The following is a 19,368-nucleotide window of genomic DNA, read 5'->3' as shown; positions in this document are numbered from 1 at the left end:
TGTGCTACAGTATCAGGAACACTGTGCAATTTTAGTTCTGATCTAAATCCATTTTGTTGCCATTGCTGGTAATATTCTGCTATGGTTTCATTATGGTAAAATACTGGTATTATAATGGTATTTTTTTTTTTACTTTTCTATAGGAAAAGTTTGATAATCTATAATGCATCGTCCATTTTAACATCATCAGCCGTTATTGCTATTCCTTAACTAAAGTCAATTTTAAATAGACTCTTGACATTAAAAAGACATTCAGATAAAAATAAAATAAAATAAAATCCATTTGGATTATAAAATTAATTCCAGAAATGACACACAAAGAATGTATTACAAATGCTAAACTAGGAATAATATTATTTGCAGGAGTTTTTGTTTTTGGACAAACTTTAATTATTATAAATGACTATATATATAGCAAATTGTATTACAGCACCCAATATTCCCATTCCTACAGTACAGGAGTGTGAATGTAAACTATAGTGTAAATGAGCTCTCATGAATCAGTTGCAATGAAAAATGAATCCTGGACCTAATCTACAGTATATATAAAAGCACACTTTTGCTTGTCAGTTTATTCACAATGGACAAAGCAGCAGAGCTGACACACTTTAATAGAGGGCTGATAGAAGGTGCTCAGTAGACAGGAGCTTCTGATGTTCAAACAGAGACTGTAGTTACTACACAGAGCTTAACTCCTGCTCACATTCATCCTACATCTTAGTGTGGTTACTACACAGAGCTTAACTCCTTAGATAAGTTCGATTGGTACTGAAAGAAAATAACTGTTTCACATGCCCTGGAAAATAAACCTCAATGCAGCAGCAATCTCACTGACATTTAGTACAACACAAGCACTGAAATGTTGATCCTCTTAAACAAAGCACATCCTAATGCTCACAAGAAGCCGGTGATGTGGTTTGCATATTTTTTTCTGACACTATCAAATATCTGACTGTAACCTTCATTATATCTATTTCATAATAGCTTCATCATTTTGATTTTCCAGACCCAGATCGGGATCTTTGTTTGACCTCTAAAAGAGATAGTTACTGTAGTTAGCAAATTAGTTTGTAAGTTACCCTTATAGCTTCTACAATGCATTTTCTGTCTATACCATGATTAACACCTAGCTATGCATATGAGGTTTTCCAGAGTTATGCTTCACCGTATTTTGCTATTTTATACTCAACTTTGTAAACTTGTATACTACAGAACACATCAGTAAAATATGTAGGGCAGCGGGCAGTAACTTACAAAATACCTATGACGTTTACTGCAAAGTAATGAATTAAAATGACTGTTTCTGTATCAAACGGACCAGTTAGTAGCGACAAGACGGGTGATGGAGGAAGGGTATAACAGGAACTGTCTTAAGCGATGGTTATTAGATTATTTCGTTTCCTTGGGTAACATGTTTTAAATACAGACGACAGAGAGAACAAACACTGACAGCTCGTCAGGTGCTCGGCTTGTGTGAGTTTACACAGGTGTAGAGAATGGCAATGAATGAGGAAGTGACGTTGCAGCTCACGAGACAGTCAGCAAACACGGAGACGGAGTTGGAGAGAAAGAAAAAAGCGGGGTTTTATTGTCTTTAAAAAGGTACCGGCATTTGAAATTACTTTATTATTTTGTTCATTCAGTGTTCTTCCATGTGGGCATTATGACGACTGTCTTTGTTTTTAGTCGACGTGTCCCTTTAAGCTTGGTTTATACGTGCGTGACTGCATTTGTTTATATGGTGCATTACAGCACACTGTCAGACGGTACATGGCTAAATGTTTGGCGGAATTTAAAATAAGGGGTTTAGATGTTTTTAGATCGGAAATGCTTTAATAATTATTTAGTTAGAAATTATTGAAGGGTTAGGTGGAGCCGAGTCGAGTGGACACCAACAATCTTGTTTAGTAGGCGCCTGACTGAGATTACACTGTCAATGGATTTAATTATGTGTTTGAAAAAAACAAATATAGCTCAGAATAACAAACATTCAGCCTTACTGCGTTTCAGTTTCCGACTGTGTTTATATATATATATTGTAGAGAATGTTCAAACTTAGCGAGTTTGTAGATTTAAACTAAGCTAAGAGAAAGTTTCGATGTTGTGTTAATAATATCTTTTAAAGCCTGTAGTGCATTGTAAAATACAGTTTACACCAAATCTAAATAATTCTTCCATAGTTTAACCACCTCTGCACTCCAGTAGAAAACATACTTTGCTGACAGTCCAGTTTGTGTACAGCGCAGGTAGTTGGGTTTGGGACACACGCCTTATTTTAACCTTCTTGCCACAACGTGAGAGAAATGTGATGCATCTTTAATTGCGGGGCAAAAATAAGTCAATACAAATTATTGAAATATAACGTTTTCTGTTATTTTGAACTAATACAGTGCTCCGTCTTTTCGTTTCGATAATCATTTGTTAATAATTCATGGTTAGACACGGATGGGTGTCTACCCAAAATCACTAGCCTCCATATTTCACTTTTTATCTGTCAAAAGAAAATAAGGAAAGAGTCCTGTAAATGTTTGACATTTTAATTAATTAATTTACATAATAATAATAATAATAATAATAATAATAATAATAACTAGATGGTAACTTGACAAGTAAAGTTGCGGGGCTTGCTTTATTGGGAAAGTGGTCAAAGTAGCTGATTTGTGTCAAAAGTCATTGTTTACTAATTGTCTCATGCTTAGAATGTGCTAGAATTTGAAATTTCTCAAAGTTCTATGACAGTTAATTCAACAGTGGGAAGTAGCCTACTGAAAGAAGTTGATGCGTTTACTAAAACAGCTGTACCTCTTGATTGGTAGATGCCATTCTTGTTTTGATTTCATATCTGAATAGCTGAGAAGTAGAGGAAGATTTCATTTCCTCTAAGTAGTTGTCTAACTTGTTGGGAAAGTGGTCAAAATTTCAGTTGTTTACAAAAAGTTAGAGAAAATTTAGTTGATGCGCTTACTAAAACAGCTGTACCTCTTGATTGGTAAAAGTTATTTATGTTTTGATTTCAGAGATTTCAGATTTGAATAGCAGAGAAGTAGAGGAAGATTCCATGTGCTCTAACTTTTTGTCTTACTTGTTGGGAAAGTGGTCAAAGTAGCTGATTTGTGTCAAAAGTTACATCGTTTACAGTAAATAGAATGCTGGAAGTCTGGGAGTTTTTAAACAATGGGGAGCTTTAGAATGTTGAAAAAAGTCCCATTAAAGTGAATGAAGATGGACAAAAAGCTTAATAGTTTAAAAAGTATAAAATATATCAAAAAGTTGTATACAAGCACATTATTCCAGACCGGTCTACACGTTTTAAAGTTTGAACGGCGTTTGTAGCTTAAACGATGTAAGAGGAGTAGCGTGCCAAAGAATAATAAGAAGAAGTATGTCGAAGATTTAAAGTGGGGACTCTTGCTTTGCAAGCCCCACTAATAAAAACACCAGAACATTCTTGTGCGCATCCTGGGGATGTTCCAAAGAACAGTGATTCGGTACTATTTTCGACCGAGCGCACAAGACGTTTGAGCACCATCAGTGGAGGAATGCAGCAGTTAGCTTGATAGGATGGAGCTCTGTCAGCACTCTGGGGAGTCGAGTAATGGAAAACTAGGCTGAGGAACCGCAGAGCTACTGTAAATAAGGTGGAGTGTTTGTTTGGTTAAATAGCTGGTCTTTAGAAATTCTCGCCTCAGCTTTTAAATAGAAGAAACTAAAACCAAACACAAATAACGTATTAGGTGTGTGATGGTATCTGCAGTGCGGTAATGGCAGCCAGAGGGTTGTAAAAAGAAAATAACAAAAGCTTCTGATTGTCTAAGGTTGGACATTGTAAATAACACTACTTGGTTATGAACTGTCTCTGACAGACAGTAAACCGTTATTAAAACAACTGAATAACAAAGGTATTAAAGTGTTAAACCTGGGCCATCTGAGGTCTTATTTGTATTTATTTATTTATTTTTAAACATATGAACAATTTTATTTAAGTCATAATAGCGTCTCTACTGCAGTAGGGGTTAGCCCAGAGTTAGCACAACAAAAACGTGTTTTATTGTAGATATTCACTTGTGCTTTTAATATGCCAGAGAGCTAGATGTTTCTACTATGTCAAAGCTACATTTGGAGTATGACGATAATTTATTGAAATGTGCTTCTAGTTAAAGATTTAGCATTGGTAGGCCATATTACACATTAAGTAGACATTTCACTTGCTATACCGTTGTCTCAGATGTACAGTTTTGAGCGAAACACATTATAGCCAACATGGATTTTTATTTTTAAAATGATATCTGGCACAAGGTTAAAGAAAGCGCTCGGTTTGATTGACTTGTTTTCAGGAAGTCTATTACTGTTTCACTTCCTGGTCATTTCACCTGCGTCTTTGGGGTCAAAGCATTTTTCTTTAGCCTAGTATAGAACCAGATATAATGTTTTAAGATGAAAACGCACGTCTCCTAAAAAAAAAAAAAAAAAGTATAGTGGATGGAAGTGCACGACAGGTTAAATGTATGAAATGATTTTGTTAACTGCAAACAATTTAGAGGGGTGTATATATTACATTGAGCTTGTATACTCCAAGAAGTCTACTTCAAAATTGAACCTCCAAAACAGGTAGCACTGATTAGCACTGGCTACAAGTATGTTATCCACATTTCCAGTGTACTGGGACAGTCCTCTCTTTTCTCATTTAAAAAAAAAAAAAAAGATTTACAATAGTAAACAGATACAGTGCTACCTTACTACTACAGTAAGGTGATTCGTGTTTATTGCAGCTTTGCACAAGGTCGCATTTTCTTTCTTCAAAGGCTGTGTGGGACTCTTAACAGGTGACAGAATTGATACCCTTGTACAGAAGATATGTAATATATAGTATATACTGTAGAGAGAAAAACAAAACTGCACAGTGCACTGGCAATCCTGATAAATGTATACACAATCTTTATGTTGAATTAAAAGGTCTGGTTAAATGTCAACTTGGTATAGGGTAAAACTAGCAGTTATCTTAAAGGTATTCTTCTCGTTTAGATCCATCACATCTTGGTGACTTTTTAAAACTCATAAGTCTAAGTCAACCTGTCCCCCTGCAACACTTTACCTCTAAATAGAGTGCAGCAGTGTGGAGTAGTGGTTAGGGCTTTGGACTCTTGACCGGAGGGTTGTGGGTTCAATCCCAGGTGGAGGACATTGCTGCTGTACCCTTGAGTAAGGTACTTTACCTAGATTGCTCCAGTAAAAACCCAACTGTATAAATGGGTAATTGTATGTAAAAAGAATGTGATATCTTGTAACAATTGTAAGTCGCCCTGGATAAGGGCGTCTGCTAAGAAATAATTAATAATAGGAAATACAGTACCACATAGGAAAAATATGGTATGTCCTATATCCACTAGGGGCAGAGTGTTGCAGGGCGACAGGTTAATGGTTGCTCTCTGGTTTACCTGATGTACTTGGAGTTAAGACATGATACAGGTGTGTTTTAAACTGCTCAGTATCTAAATAAAAATAAAAGAAGAGATCTATTAAAATACTACTACAGGTCTAGTTCAGGTTCCTGTGCAGTGCGTAGGGTAATTGACAGAATGGAGAAGCAGAAGTATGCTCTTAGTTCCAAGCCAGCAAGTCAGTTTAAATTGCCAGTACCTGAGGGTCCACTATAGTTCCTGTCACAGTGTAGAACAACTTTCAGGTTCTTATCGATAGATGAAAAGATAGGAACAGTGAGATCAAAGTCAGTGTTGCTACAGGGGGAAAAAAAAATCAACTACTCAGCATTGTACAGTGGCTTCTTTCAGAGCAGCAAATCTTTTACGAAACAAATGTGTGTTAAGAAAGCTCAGCTAAACACATGCTCTGACCAATTAACCTGAACACTGCCTGCGAGGGTGTGAGTAATTCCCTGTCCAGCTATTCTGCCATCCTAACCCCCAACAATCAATGACAAGTCATAACAATTTTTTTTTCTGCCTTGTGCAAGTTATTAATATAATTCAAATGCAATGAGTGTCTATTGTGAAAAGTCAAATTAGACGCTGAGTAAACCACTTTAAATGCAGGGGGGGGGCCTTGACATTGTGATGCTGACGTATAACAAGACATGATTGGGGCTTATAGTACCATTGAAGTGAAAGCTTCTCCTTGAAGAGTCTGGTGGAGCAAGAATCCCAGAACTGCACTTCTCAGTCTTGTCCAGATTTTGTTTTGTGAGCGAGCAGTTTTGAAATGTGAGAAGGTGACATCAAATACTGCAGCGCTGTTTTTGTTCAAATGGTGATTGTGTTTCCGTCAGCAGTGCTTGCAAAGTGGAAAGTGATTTTAGTTGATCAGTTCTCTTTAGCTGTGCATTTTTTGATTGTCAATTTATTACACACACACACCCCTGCTCCCAACACCATTGGGCTGGGGCCAGTCTTTCGCTCACTGGTGATTAGCTCAAGTTGAGTACTATTTGCTTTGTTTTTTCAAATGAAAGGCTTCCACGTTTATGAATATAGGGACCTTGTCACGCAATAAAAAAAAATAAAAATAAAACTAACATTCATTCCAACATTTATTCCATTTACAGTATTATGCAAAAATATACAGTATTTTTTTTTTTTTAAATAAACAATTACAACTAACAACAAAGCAAATGAATAACATGCTGAATTAATTTAGTGGCTGATATTTCTGGGTTTAGTGAGTGGCTAAGTGTTTAGTTGGAGTAAACTAAAGCATGTACTGTACACGTTTAAGCTTAAAATCTCTACCACACAGTGACGTTACTTAAAAGGCGGTGTGGCTCCTTGCATTTGTTATGATGTGCTGTAATTTCAAAGTTGTTGGTTTTCATTGCACATTTTTTTTGTTTATGCTGTAAATCTCAAGACTTCATAAACCAATAATCTAAACAGTTTGTCCAATTTCATCAAAAATCAGTACAACGGTATATGATACAGTATATTTCACTCCCTTTGTGCCTCATAACTGCTTGATTCTTTTTACATGTCTCAGTCTGTGTATGGCTAACATTTAAAATTGAAATGTTAGCAAACACCCTTAACACTTAACAATTATCACTTATTAAATGTAACTGTGACCGCCCAGTAAATAAACCAGGAAATGTTATAGTTGATCTGTGATTTTGTTTAAGTACATTTACAACAGTACTTGACACACAGACAGAAGGACTCTGAGTAATGAGATTGATTCAGCAGTCGGGTGTTGTTCCCAAAGGCTTTAGTTGTTCAAAAAAGTTTGATCTTGGGTTAGTTGGTGTGTTGAAACATAGGCTCTGTTGGGTTTATTAAGTCTGTACATTTTTATATATACATATTTTCATTTTGTTTTATATTTCTGTAGGGCAAACTATTGTTTATCATTACATTAAGTAGTGTTTTTTATTGGTATTCTGAGTGACCCTAATAACAATCTTTTACGGAGTGGGACTGCTGTGTACTACTGTAAACATCTAATTTAATTGCAATATCACCCATAATTTCAGAAACACTCAATGATAAGGCTCTAGCTGAAATGTGTGTAATCTTGACTTTCACTTTATACATTTTATTTATAAGTCATGTTAGTTGGAATGACTGACTGAAAGTTGGAAACTCAAACTCACAATCTCATAAGGTACTTCACAGGTTGTTAATTTTCTATACATGCCCGCCACAGATCAGTTGATTCAAAGTGTAACCTCGTGAACTGAAACACAGGATGCATGTAAAATAAGGTTTTATTTATTTATGTATTTATTTTACCCTAAGATGACTTTTAAAAGTTAAACTTGAGGTGTGTTTTAATGAATTATGTAAATGATTTAATGTGGCAAAAGGCAAGTTATATGAGATTCAGTTTTTATTCATTCTTTGTCAGTGTGGTATCATTCTCCAGGCCAATAATACTCATTTTTCTCATTTACAAAAACAGTTATTTGAATTCTAGTATCAGGCTGCTGACATTAGAGGGCTGACATTCCTGAGTTGAAGTAAGGATAGAACTGTCATTTCATGTACTACTCATCCTAAGGAGCTAACCAAAGTACTAAACCTCAAAAGTACTTCATAAAGAAACACAAATACATTTAATGCTCATTCATATAATCTTCAGCAATACAACAGGAAAGTAAACTAAAATGTTCAAACTGCATGTGGATGGCATTTTGTGATTATATGTTGAGTAGCAATATGTCATGATCAAAATGGTATGAAGTGTCTTGTCATCCTTTACTTCTCAAACCGTTCTTGATTTCAGACCCATTGAGATGCTTAACAAGGAACTCAAGCAAATAGTCTTCATTAAAGTAAATCTTTAAAGTAAACATACGTACCTGTACACCCGCCTCCATTTTAAAAGCTGTCTTCCAGGTTTGTTGGTACTAAGGTGAGTTACTGTAGATTTTCAGCTATTTCTAATTCTGTTCTGTTGCTGATGGGCCCTAGCACCCTGCTGTGTGGCAGAAAGCATTGCTGTCACCTCACTGCGTCAGACAGCAGGAGGCAGTCACCCTTGCATGGTAGCAGCTTCTCTTTGGTTTTTTAAACAAAAATCAACATCCACATATAAACTGTGCTTTCTGTGCTGGACAGAGGTAGTCCAGTTAACACATTCAGTCTATACATTTACTCTTTAAAGGGGCACTTTCCAGCATAGTTGTAAATAACCTTAGAAATTTAATTGAACTAAACATTCGGAAGGGGGCAGTGGAAAAGGCACTTGAGCTAGTTAAGATAATAAGATTTTAAACTATTAGTCACTTTGCACTTCGTATCCAAAGTTTAGCCTGGCTCGGAACAGAAGACTGCATGCCACCAGGTTTACAGCATGCAGCAGGTTGCCCAGCTTACTGTACCTCACACAATGCAGTACTGAGCAAACAGTCGATTAGGGCTGCATCATTAGAGCTTGCAAAGCGACATAGATAGGACAACTTTCAAACTGGCTAAAGCCCTATAAAAACCAGAGCCTGCAGCATCTCATGTAAATCAGATTAATGTGCATGAGTGAAAGATGAGAAATATTCGGTGGTCAGAGCTTCAATCGTCTGAGAACTGGATTCGCAAGGCCTGCGGCTCGACCAGCCCGCAAAACCATTTCATAATAAATGATGATGTAATTGCCAACATTGAGTTCTAAATAAGGAGCAAGAAATAAAGCCTTTGGCGGTGGTGTGTGTAATTCTATTATGTTTGGTACTGCATACAAAGGAATTGGGCACTGTGTTATTGTGAGTATAAGCTTAAACTCTCCTGCACAACAGCACATTCTATATTGGAGCATAAGCATGCACTCAAATGTAGGTGCATACATTCACAATAATGTGGTAATTGGTGTTATACAGCTTTTGCAAGGGCAGCAAAGATGTAGGACCCTCACGTTTTACAGTACATGCACCAGTCCTTCTTGGAAAGTTGTCCATGTGTGACAGTGGTCCACAGTAAGCACTGTTAAGCAGCAACAGCAACAGTTTCTAATTAATTTAGGGACACGTGAGCTGTGAGTGTTGATGTTCCGATGCTTTTGAAATAATAATGAGCACCTGAAATTGAGCCCCGGCAGTGTGGTTTACATCCAGTCCAGTCATCAGGGGTTAGGGTGCAGAGTAGGAGAGATTGCAGCTGCGCTTGAGCACTGACTGTGACCAGCTGTGTTCACTTGCTTTGCTTTAGGGGATAACTTTTTAGATGACATTCAGGCATCTGACATTGTGACCCACTTCTCAGAGGTAAGCAGGTTTCTGTATATTGTATGTGCAGGTATCAACAAAGCAGTAGGAAGAATTTAAGCTAGTAGTGAGCTGTTAGAGTGACAAATCTGAAAGGATTCTATTGTCATGGGAATTTCTGCAAGTGCCATTTACAACAGAGTCCAGTTGAAGAGTACTGCTGTTGTATTTTACATACAGAATGTGAGCCAAAGCCATAGGCTAGTATCTAGCATATGATTGTTGCATTGTTTCTTTGTATGTTTTTGCCTTTGTTCTAATAATCCTTAGCACTATAATTTTAATAGATATTCTAAATGTAAGTAATCCAGTTACCCTGCTTAAGTAATTTTTCACAGTGTAATTCAGGAGATTGAAGGAATTTGAATAGTATTTAGTCTTGCTTGTTAATTCTCTTAATTAGTAAGATCAGTTAAATTGATTTGAGGTGTACATCAAAATCAAATAGACAAAAATCTGTCAAAACAAAACTTTGGATTCAATAGAAAGTAGCTTTAATTGACTTTTGTTTTAGTTAGTTTCATATAGATTTGCCTGGGTGGGATTTATTGTGAAGATGCATAAATCACTCTGCAGTGAATTATAAAACTCAGAAACTTAAAGAACCTCTGTGGCCTCAATGAAGCTTTCAGATACCTGTTTAAAACCTCAGCACATCACAGTGTGTATGATCCAAGTGCTTGGCAGGTTCACAGTCTGAACCGCTCTAACGCACATTAAAAGAAGACGTCTCCAGGGTATATATGAGGTTTGGAAGCATCTTTGGTTACAAATGTAGATTAAAAAGGCAGAACACCTATTATGATTAATCCGCACTATAGTTTCCTGTGACACTGTACACTGCTCTACCCCACAAAACGTTATCCGAGTCATGAGATACTGTAGCCTCTCCTGTTTTGCAGAGTCATTACTTTTCCAAAGTAGTGGTTAGGACTCTGGACTCTTGACCGGAGGGTCGTGGGTTCAATCCCTGGTAGGGGACACTGCTGCTGTATCCTTGAGCAAGGTACTTTACCTAGATTGCTCCAGTAAAAACCCAACTGTATAAATGGGTAATTGTATGTAAAAAATAATGTGTAAAAATAAAATTAAATAATAATGTAATAATGTGATATCTTGTAACAATTGTAAGTCGCCCTGGATAAGGGCGTCTGCTAAGAAATAAATAATAATAATAATAATAATGATAGGCTACTGTATTAATACCAGACCAAAACAGGTGCCAGACCTAAATAGATGATTATGATTCATGTAGCATCTATAAAAATAAAATAAAAGCAAAAGTGCTTCTGAAAGTTTCCCCCTCAAGAAGGCAGTGTGGAGCCCAACAAGCTATATTTGCCCTGTAACACCTGTAAGTCACCTTGGATAAATAAACTAATAATAATAATACTACATAGCGTTGGACAATAATGAGATCTGGCTAAAAATACTAACGCTAAATCATGTTTTGCGCCCATTAATTGCGACTTTCTCCATACAGTACTTAGTATAAGCTTTTTTTCTCTCACTGCTTCTTGCAAGCTGTTTTTTATAATACAGCTAAATTAAAGAGACTGAATTAAAATAATTCTCCCTTGCCAAATGCAATTAAGTGAAACTTATTGAACACCCCCTAGAATGTCTTTGTGGACAAATCCTTTAGATGACTTTTACACGGTCCCTAAACATACTGTATGCTCTCCTTTTGTTTTATCCATCTTGCAGCATGAAAAGGTGTACTTAGACGTGCACAGCTAAGGACGATATGTTGCTGCTTTGCATTTTTTGGTTAATTCTGCATGCTGCAGTAGATCTGCATTGCTCTCATGATCCCAAAGTAGACATCAAAATACTACCCCTAACCCCCACCTCCACCTCCTTGATATCTAGAAAGTCTCATTCCAGGGGGGGTGTTCAAATCCATGTGTCAGTGACTTGCATCAGTTAATTGTGCTTTTTGTGGAAAGACTTTGTAACAACCTTCAATATATTAGTTCCATCAACCGCAACTGGATCCACTTGAGCTTGAGTTATCTGAAAAGTGGTTTAATTTTTTTTCTTTTTTTTTTTTCTTGAAGCATGGTAGGTTGCAGACACTCTGTATCTTTGAGTCCTGGTATTAATACCCTACAGATAAATCACATTTATGTGTTCTATGTATCTTACAGTAAGTGTGTTTCAATTGTCACGTATTTGACCCGCTGTACAATAACTGGGGATTAAACTTGACACAGTACCACAGCCTCCTGCCCAGTTACTGCTCCACTTGAGCTCTATGGTCGGCCAGTTTTCACCAGTTTTCCCTCGTCTAGATTTTCTCTGCAGCATAAATGGGAAGACAGAGGTAATCTGTGATCGTTTCTATTTTGGTCTCTGATCAGATGGATGATCTTCATGTGAAAAAATAATGTTTTCTTGCTCAGGCTGACACTGTTTCTCAAATGCGGCTACCTGAAAGATTTTGTGTGTGGCCCCAAGTAACTCCCCAGTAGCCCGCTCCTAAGAAACATTGCAGTTAACTTTGCTCGAGTAATGGCTGTGAGACTTCCATTCAGTTCATTGTGTTGCTGTTGTCATGGTTTGAGCTTGCATTCTGATTCCTCCTACTACTTCCCTTCATTTTACATTCCAGTGGCCACTTGAGAACCACTACACTTAATAAACATGTTGATACATCAAATTGAATTAGGGGTTCCCCCCCAACCCCATTATCTTTATGGTTTATACAGCAGGTGAAATTAATTGTAACAAGAACATCAAAGTGTTGTGTATTTAGGTTTTCGTTTATTGGTTTCTTTTTATTAGGTGGGGAATTCCTCAGTTTCTCTCTCTCTCTCTCTCTCTCTCACATATCAGATTTTCCTGGTTTGCCGTTTAGCACGATTAGATCACATGCAAGCCATTAGCTGACCTTTGGACTATGAATGATAAGCCGAAAGCAGACCGGTGCTGCAATAACAAACAAGCCAGACTTTTTTTCTTTGCACAGTACCTTTAATGAGGTAAAAGGAACATTCTTGTCCTCAATATTTTGTTGTGTACCAAACACCATGTGAGGTGGGTACTGAAACACTTTATACTGTGTATGACAGACCATCTTTTTTTTGGTATGAAAAACTCACAATGAGATTCTTTGATCAGTACCATGCCCAGTGTGCTCAACATTGTGAGTCAATATAAGGACCAACCCTTCTACCACCAGGGAGCAGCATTCCTCAAGGCACTATTGAGAGACTGATCTAACAGGTAGATGTGCAGTCAGTGACGCACAGAAAACTCATGTAGACTTCTGTATGCCACAATTGCACCAGACATCGTATGAACCAGCCTTGTAAGCAGATTGTTCTGACAACAGAATCATACATCCTCCTGCATTAAAATGTATTTTCTATATGGTGCGTGGTTGTGGATTCGAGTCCCACAGATTCGAGTCTGCACCATCACAAGGATCATGTTGTATTATGCTGTTGCCATCATGACCTGTGAACTGTGGCTGAGCACCATTATTGATTTTGTACATTTACGTAATTCGATTTTAAAACATTCAAACATATGTGGGGGAGCAGATGACATTCACGTCCCTGCTTAGAATTACGGCCCCTCCAGCAGGTTCTGCAGCTGCTACTGTATCTGGATCTTGATTAGATACTATTGAAAGTATCCATTTTAATTCAACTGGTTAACTTCTGATTTTCAATTGCTTTCATCCATTAAAATTGGGAATTTATTAAACACTGGAGAATAGATTTGTGCATTAAATTGCCTGTTTATTTAGAATTGGGGATTTTACCACATTAAGCACAATCTAGAGTGTTTGTTTTTAGAGTCAGTCATCCTCGAAGGTCAGCTTTGAAAATAAACATGTGTTCTGTTGAATCATACTTCCTAGAACAGGCTGTTAAACACAAGAACAGATCCACGCAGATATCTGATTCATTTACACTGATTTAAAATAAAGATTACAAATGGACATCGTCCTCATAGTGAGATGCACAAGGCATATTGGAATTAAATTGAAATGTTTTAAAATGTTTGATAATTGGCTTTCCTCATACCTACCCCCAAATGTAAGATGTCAAGGCCAGCTTTGTGATTAGTAATCAATGCTAATTGTCAATTTCTCTTGTTAGTACTGAGCTGCAGTATTGGCTATGAGCAGTGAGAGTTACTATCTAGATAAACCAACTACAACACCTGGCGGCTAACATTGTACATCTTTATTGGAAGTCTTTTTTTTTTCCCCTACTGGGAGCTGCACGGCTGTTTGTTTTTATAACAGACATTTATAGCCTGGTAAACTAAACTAAGTGAATGGCCATTTCTGGCAGGTGGATTTTGATTGTACTGTTCCTGAGAGTCGCATTGTTTTCTTTTGTACCACCCATTGCTATCTTTCTTTCCCTCTGAATCTTTGTTATTATTCTGGTCTTGCAAGTTTTCAGCTCTTTATTTTTATTTTACTTTTGTGATCGGCTCCGTGCTAGTAAGGGGTTCCTGATTGATTGAGAGCCCCCACCCCCCTCACCCTCACCCGAATGTTCATTAATAGTACCGACTTGCCCAGCAAGCCAGTGTGTCGACAGTGCATGCATATAATACAGAATTAGTAATTTAATCACAGGGATCTACCGGAGATACAGTTTAACCTGTGTTAAAGACCACTGTCTGTTCTGACCCCTGTATAAATATGTGGGGTGTACTGTATGACCGGTTATGGCAAACCAGACTGTGAGGTTTTCTAGCATGACATGCTAGTAGTTTGCAAAAAGAACATGTTCTGAAAGATTGAGGTATGAGTTCCTTACACAGTAAATAATTAGCAATATACAGCAAATATCAGCAATATAAATTACGTAGTGGTGTGCACTCTCCTGCTCACCTACAATGCCCTTCATCACACAGGTCCCGAGTACCTCCTCAACCTGCTGACCCACCATGTCCCTGCCCGCAAATCTGAGGTCCTCCGACTCTGGCCTGCTTGTTATCCCCAAGCAAAAGTGCACCCCACTTGGAGAACGCTCGTTTAGCTTCATGGCTCCAACTCTTTGGAACTCTGTCCCAGCCTTTGGTGCGTGACACTCCCACCGTCGCTCGCTTTAAATCAATTCTCAAGACCCCCTTGTTCTCTCTTGCTTTCCATACTCTTTAAGACTGATATCTGCTATTAGCTGCTGTGTTGTTGCTACTATTTCATGAATCATGTTATTATATCATGTATTATGCGTTTGGCATTGTTTTTTACTGTGTATCATGTATTATGCACTTCTCTGTATTTAAAGTATTATGGATTTTGGTGTTACTGCATCTTGTAAAGCGCTTTGTGATGGTGGTCCACTATGAAAGGCGCTATAGAAAATAAAGATTGATTGATTGATTGATTGATTGATTTTGTTATATAAACAATGACCGTTTCTTGCTAAAGGTGAAATCTTAGACACTTGTACAACATCAGCTGGATAGATTAGATTTTAAAACTGAAAATAAAATGAGTATAAATTAAAAGCCATTGTTTAAAAAGAAAAGGACAAGGACCAGCTGTTCCCTGGACATTAGTGGAAAAGAAATACTTACAAAAGATACATTATTTAAACACATGCCGGTGTTTCTGCCTTTATCATTACAGTAACAGTTTTAACATACATGTTGGACCGGAAGGTGGTGATATAATTGTGTGAGAGTCAGAACGGTGACCTGTTGGAAATAAGAGAATGCAGTCTGTGATTGGAGTTGCAGCGTGCTGTTAAGTGGTTCATCAGCCTCGGAGCTGAGATTCGATATTTCCTTTCCAGACATGTGGCATGCTTGTCAAATCGGTTTCCTTTCAGTGTTACGGAGGCATCTGTTCCAGCCCAATTTCCTGGCTCTATTACAATGCAGAAGCTCTTTTTGGTTTAGAATCTGGGTCCATCTGTTCAGGGTCTGATGGCAGAGGGAATGTGGAGACATCAGTGGGGGTGGTGATGGTTGTCTTTGTGGTCTGCAAGGAGCATCCAACTGCTCCTTGTATTTCTGCTACCATTTTCACAATCATGACAGTACTCTTATCTTTTACTTATCTTCCAGATTCAAAACTCAGTTCAATGCCCAAGTCTTCAGTTTTCCTCTGTTCTCATTTACACCTTTTGCCCAAATGGTTCCAAACTGTTGTAATCTCGTGGACATTCTCAGTCATGTTGAATGTGCATTAATGTTTTAGTAATGTGTAACATTTTTAGCCAATTTATTTCCAGTTATCCCTTGCAGGCATGAACATCCCAAACGACAGGTATTGTGGAGGTACCTGTTCATACATTATACATCACCCTTACATGTTTAGACACATAACTGCTATAATTCTGACCCAACTTGGTACTGACATTCCATAACATGTTTATGAGTGGTATGAGTAAAGAGCATGATGACTTATTTATGTTCTACACTTGTGATTTAGTAAGACTTACGAAGGCCATAATCTAAGGAACTGTTTTACAAATTTGCATCAGGATTTATTTCTTTAGAAAAAAATCTGGGATCCCTTTTTTATGCAATAATAAAAGTGTAGTTTCTCCCTCATCCTCCCTGCCACCTGCTGCATTGCGTCACCCTTCCAAGGAGAGGGCTTCCTTATCTCTCCACTGAAAGGGCCCAATCCCATTTGATTTATAGCAGTCACAGGACACTGATTAGGGTTTGTCCCTCTTTCTGCCTCGTGATCAGTGTCAGACCTCAGACTCTGACCCTTTCCCTAACAGGTGAAGACAAGAGAAAGGCGGTTGCTGATTTGGATTAGGAGAGAGAGAGGTAGGCAAGCCTGCCTGTCTGCCTGTCTGCCAGCCGGAAGGTATTGGAACTGCACACAGGACTAAATAAAAAGGCAGAGGTGCTGAACCATGACAGGCTTCTAAGGTGTAGTAATCGCTAATTGATTATCATAGAGTTTAATGTACGCCTTGGAGCTGACAGAACAAGTTACTTTATTTTGAATGCGTTGGTAATCCGTATTCTATTCCAATGCTGTAAAAAAGTGTCTGTCGGAGTTGAGACTGTATTGATGGGGGTTCATTTTATTTCCATCTCCTTATTTGATAAAAATGACCTTATTTAATTGAAACGTTTATTGATGAGCACTGCTCACATCTAAACCTGCTGGCTTCCCTTCTGGCAACCAAGACGTCCCTCGAGCTCCTGTCTAGTTAGTCAGAGAGGACAGCATGCTATTCCACAGTTGCTTTTAATGTACGTCACAGATCTTTGGGCAAATAATTAGTCATCCCGTTTTAACCCTTTGCGGTCCATTGTCGGACTGGGTCCGACATTGCAATTATTCCTCACAGGTCCTTTGTCGGACTGGGTCCGACATCATTATAGCAACGCAATAAACGGGTGTTTAGTCGTTTTTTCTCCGGAAAAAGCCAAGAAAACCATTCAATTGCCGAGTGGTAGCGACAGGAGCCGAGACAAGTCGGAAAAAAAAAAAAAAAAAAAAAAAAAGGCGTATTTCATGAATAGTCATACATGGTATCAGGTATCAGATAATGGGCGTCCATAATAAACAAGCTGGCTAAGTGCGTCAGCGCACTGAGACTATCATGGACATTTGCAGAGCTTTTTTCAGATGTTATAGTAATAAAATAATGACTTGGATCGCATTATTGAGGAGTTTGGTGATAAAACGAGTGATCTGGAGATGATCGATCGGTATGTACGACTATTATTATTATTATTATTTATTTCTTACACAGCTGAACGCTATAGCAAACAAAAGGCTGGGGAGGGGCTGGAGATGCCTAGTGTGTGCTTTGTTGATATGCAGGGCCATTTAAACCCGTTTGACTGTGAAAAAAAATACTTTTAAACAGCGCGTATAAAATTAACTGCGCGTGTGAAAATTAATTAGACCTGGCGTGCCTGACGCACGATTAATAAATGGACCGCAAAGGGTTCTTTTAAATTTGAAGGTCCTCCCAGTAAATTGCAAACCAGATCAATATTTAATTTATTATAAAGTTGGAAATAAAACCAAAGTAACATTTAGACAGCGAGAAATAGACCAGTTATTTTGAAAGGTTCTCTCCTTACATGCATACATACAGTACGGCTCCATACAGTAGTAAAGCTAATATTTTTATGACAAAGTTATAAATGAAAAGTAGGGCTCATGCTTTCTCATTGTGTACTTTCATCATATATAGTGACCTAGATGAATTCTTTTGAACCATTCACCAGAAAACGAAAATTTAGATCTGCTGTCTGTAGATCGCAACATAGAGTGTTAACAATTTAATTTTTCAGCATTCCATGTAGCTGTAGCAATAGGTTCTCAACATTTCTGAAAAGAGCAATGATGTAATCTGAACCCACTGTTAATTACTGGTGTTATTTTGGATATTATACCTGTAAGCTGTGGGCCTCTCCCTTATTGGGTAAATAAATGTGTCCAAGTTAACAGAAACTTTAGCTTAACAGACAAGGACTCGCGTTTCTATTAATATTATCTATTGGTGATAAAATGTCAAGTTTAGAAATGGTTACTAGTTAAATGGATTTGCATGTACATGAAGATGGTCAAATAATGAGTTTTGTTTTAGATTTTTTCTTCACCATAATGGTTAGGTTTATACAAGACACATGATGGATACATAAATTAATAATGAATAGGTAAATCCTTGTAATGAGAAATTTTAATACAAAAATTGTCTGGACTTGATTGGGCTAACTTTGACTGGATTAATAGGTCACACTGTTGCAAGTCAAGTTCAGTTCCGATGGGCAAGACAGCTGCTCAAACTACGGTTGGCAGGTGAATTCCTATTATAACACTTCAAAATGTGCTGCGGTTTCACATGGTACAGTCTCATTCACACACTCAGTAATGCTGAATTTAGGTATTGTTTCTATAAATTCAGTGACAAATGTTTTTCTACTGTAATTCTTTTTTTTGCAATTTTGGGCAGGGGGCATTGGCGTTGTTTGGTCCTCCACTCGCATGCACACACACAGGCAGCAAGACACACATGCAGACACACACACAGGCACTGTACTACATCAGTTAAATTATGCTTCACTTCACGTCATGTATGCTAACCACCGCGTCTTTTGAATGGTATTTACAAGTTGTTTCTGCGAATTGAGTGTTTTCTTGACTGAGTAGATATACTCTTCTGCCATTGCCGTCATCATTGTTACACTTTGGGTGATTAGCGATTCCTGACTCTTTCTTTTATGGAAGAAATCTGCAGTACACCTTAAACTTTTGGGGATGCTTTTGGGTGCTTTATTTTTTTCACATAAATTCAGGATATGAAAATATTTCAAATGCCATGCTATAGATAAACTGATCTGATTGCTGCTTGACCATTGGAAATAGTTTGTACTACAGCACAGGAAGGGATTAGCAACAGCAACTTTTAGTTATATTTTATGTATTTATTTTAATTATTCATTCTTTAACCAGGGAAAAAACCCTTTCAGACCGAGGCCTCTTTTACAAGAGTGTCCTGGCAAGATGACCACAAACAGACAGCAGTAATTTCACATCCCTTGTAAGTCGCCTTGGATAAAGGCGTCTGCTAAATAAACAAATAATAATAATAATAATAAAAATAACATCATTCTAAAAGACAATCGCATCATACATTCAATCTTGGATCACTTCGATAATTAGAACCTACTCATTAAATGTAATCTTAGTCATTATTCTTCATTTA

At 37.5% G+C, this 19,368-nt stretch overlaps 1 protein-coding gene across 2 annotated transcripts in view; it reads left to right on the top strand.

Moving 5' to 3' along the window:
- The first annotated feature begins 1,426 nt into the window (after positions 1-1,426).
- The window catches only part of LOC117426139 (mitogen-activated protein kinase kinase kinase 13-like), a 43,972-nt gene continuing 26,030 nt past the window's right edge, over positions 1,427-19,368 (top strand). Inside the window, exons 1-2 of one of the 2 annotated variants that reach the window (XM_059033512.1) lie at positions 1,427-1,602; positions 16,414-16,567. The gene's annotated coding sequence lies outside the window, so the exon portion shown is untranslated. The remainder of the gene's footprint in view (positions 1,603-16,413; positions 16,568-19,368) is intronic. The other variant, XM_034043470.3, reaches the window with a different exon arrangement.

This window comes from Acipenser ruthenus, chromosome 11 (assembly GCF_902713425.1).
Source record: "Acipenser ruthenus chromosome 11, fAciRut3.2 maternal haplotype, whole genome shotgun sequence".
Taxonomy (NCBI): domain Eukaryota; kingdom Metazoa; phylum Chordata; class Actinopteri; order Acipenseriformes; family Acipenseridae; genus Acipenser; species Acipenser ruthenus.
This window is presented reverse-complemented; position numbering and strand designations above follow the sequence as displayed.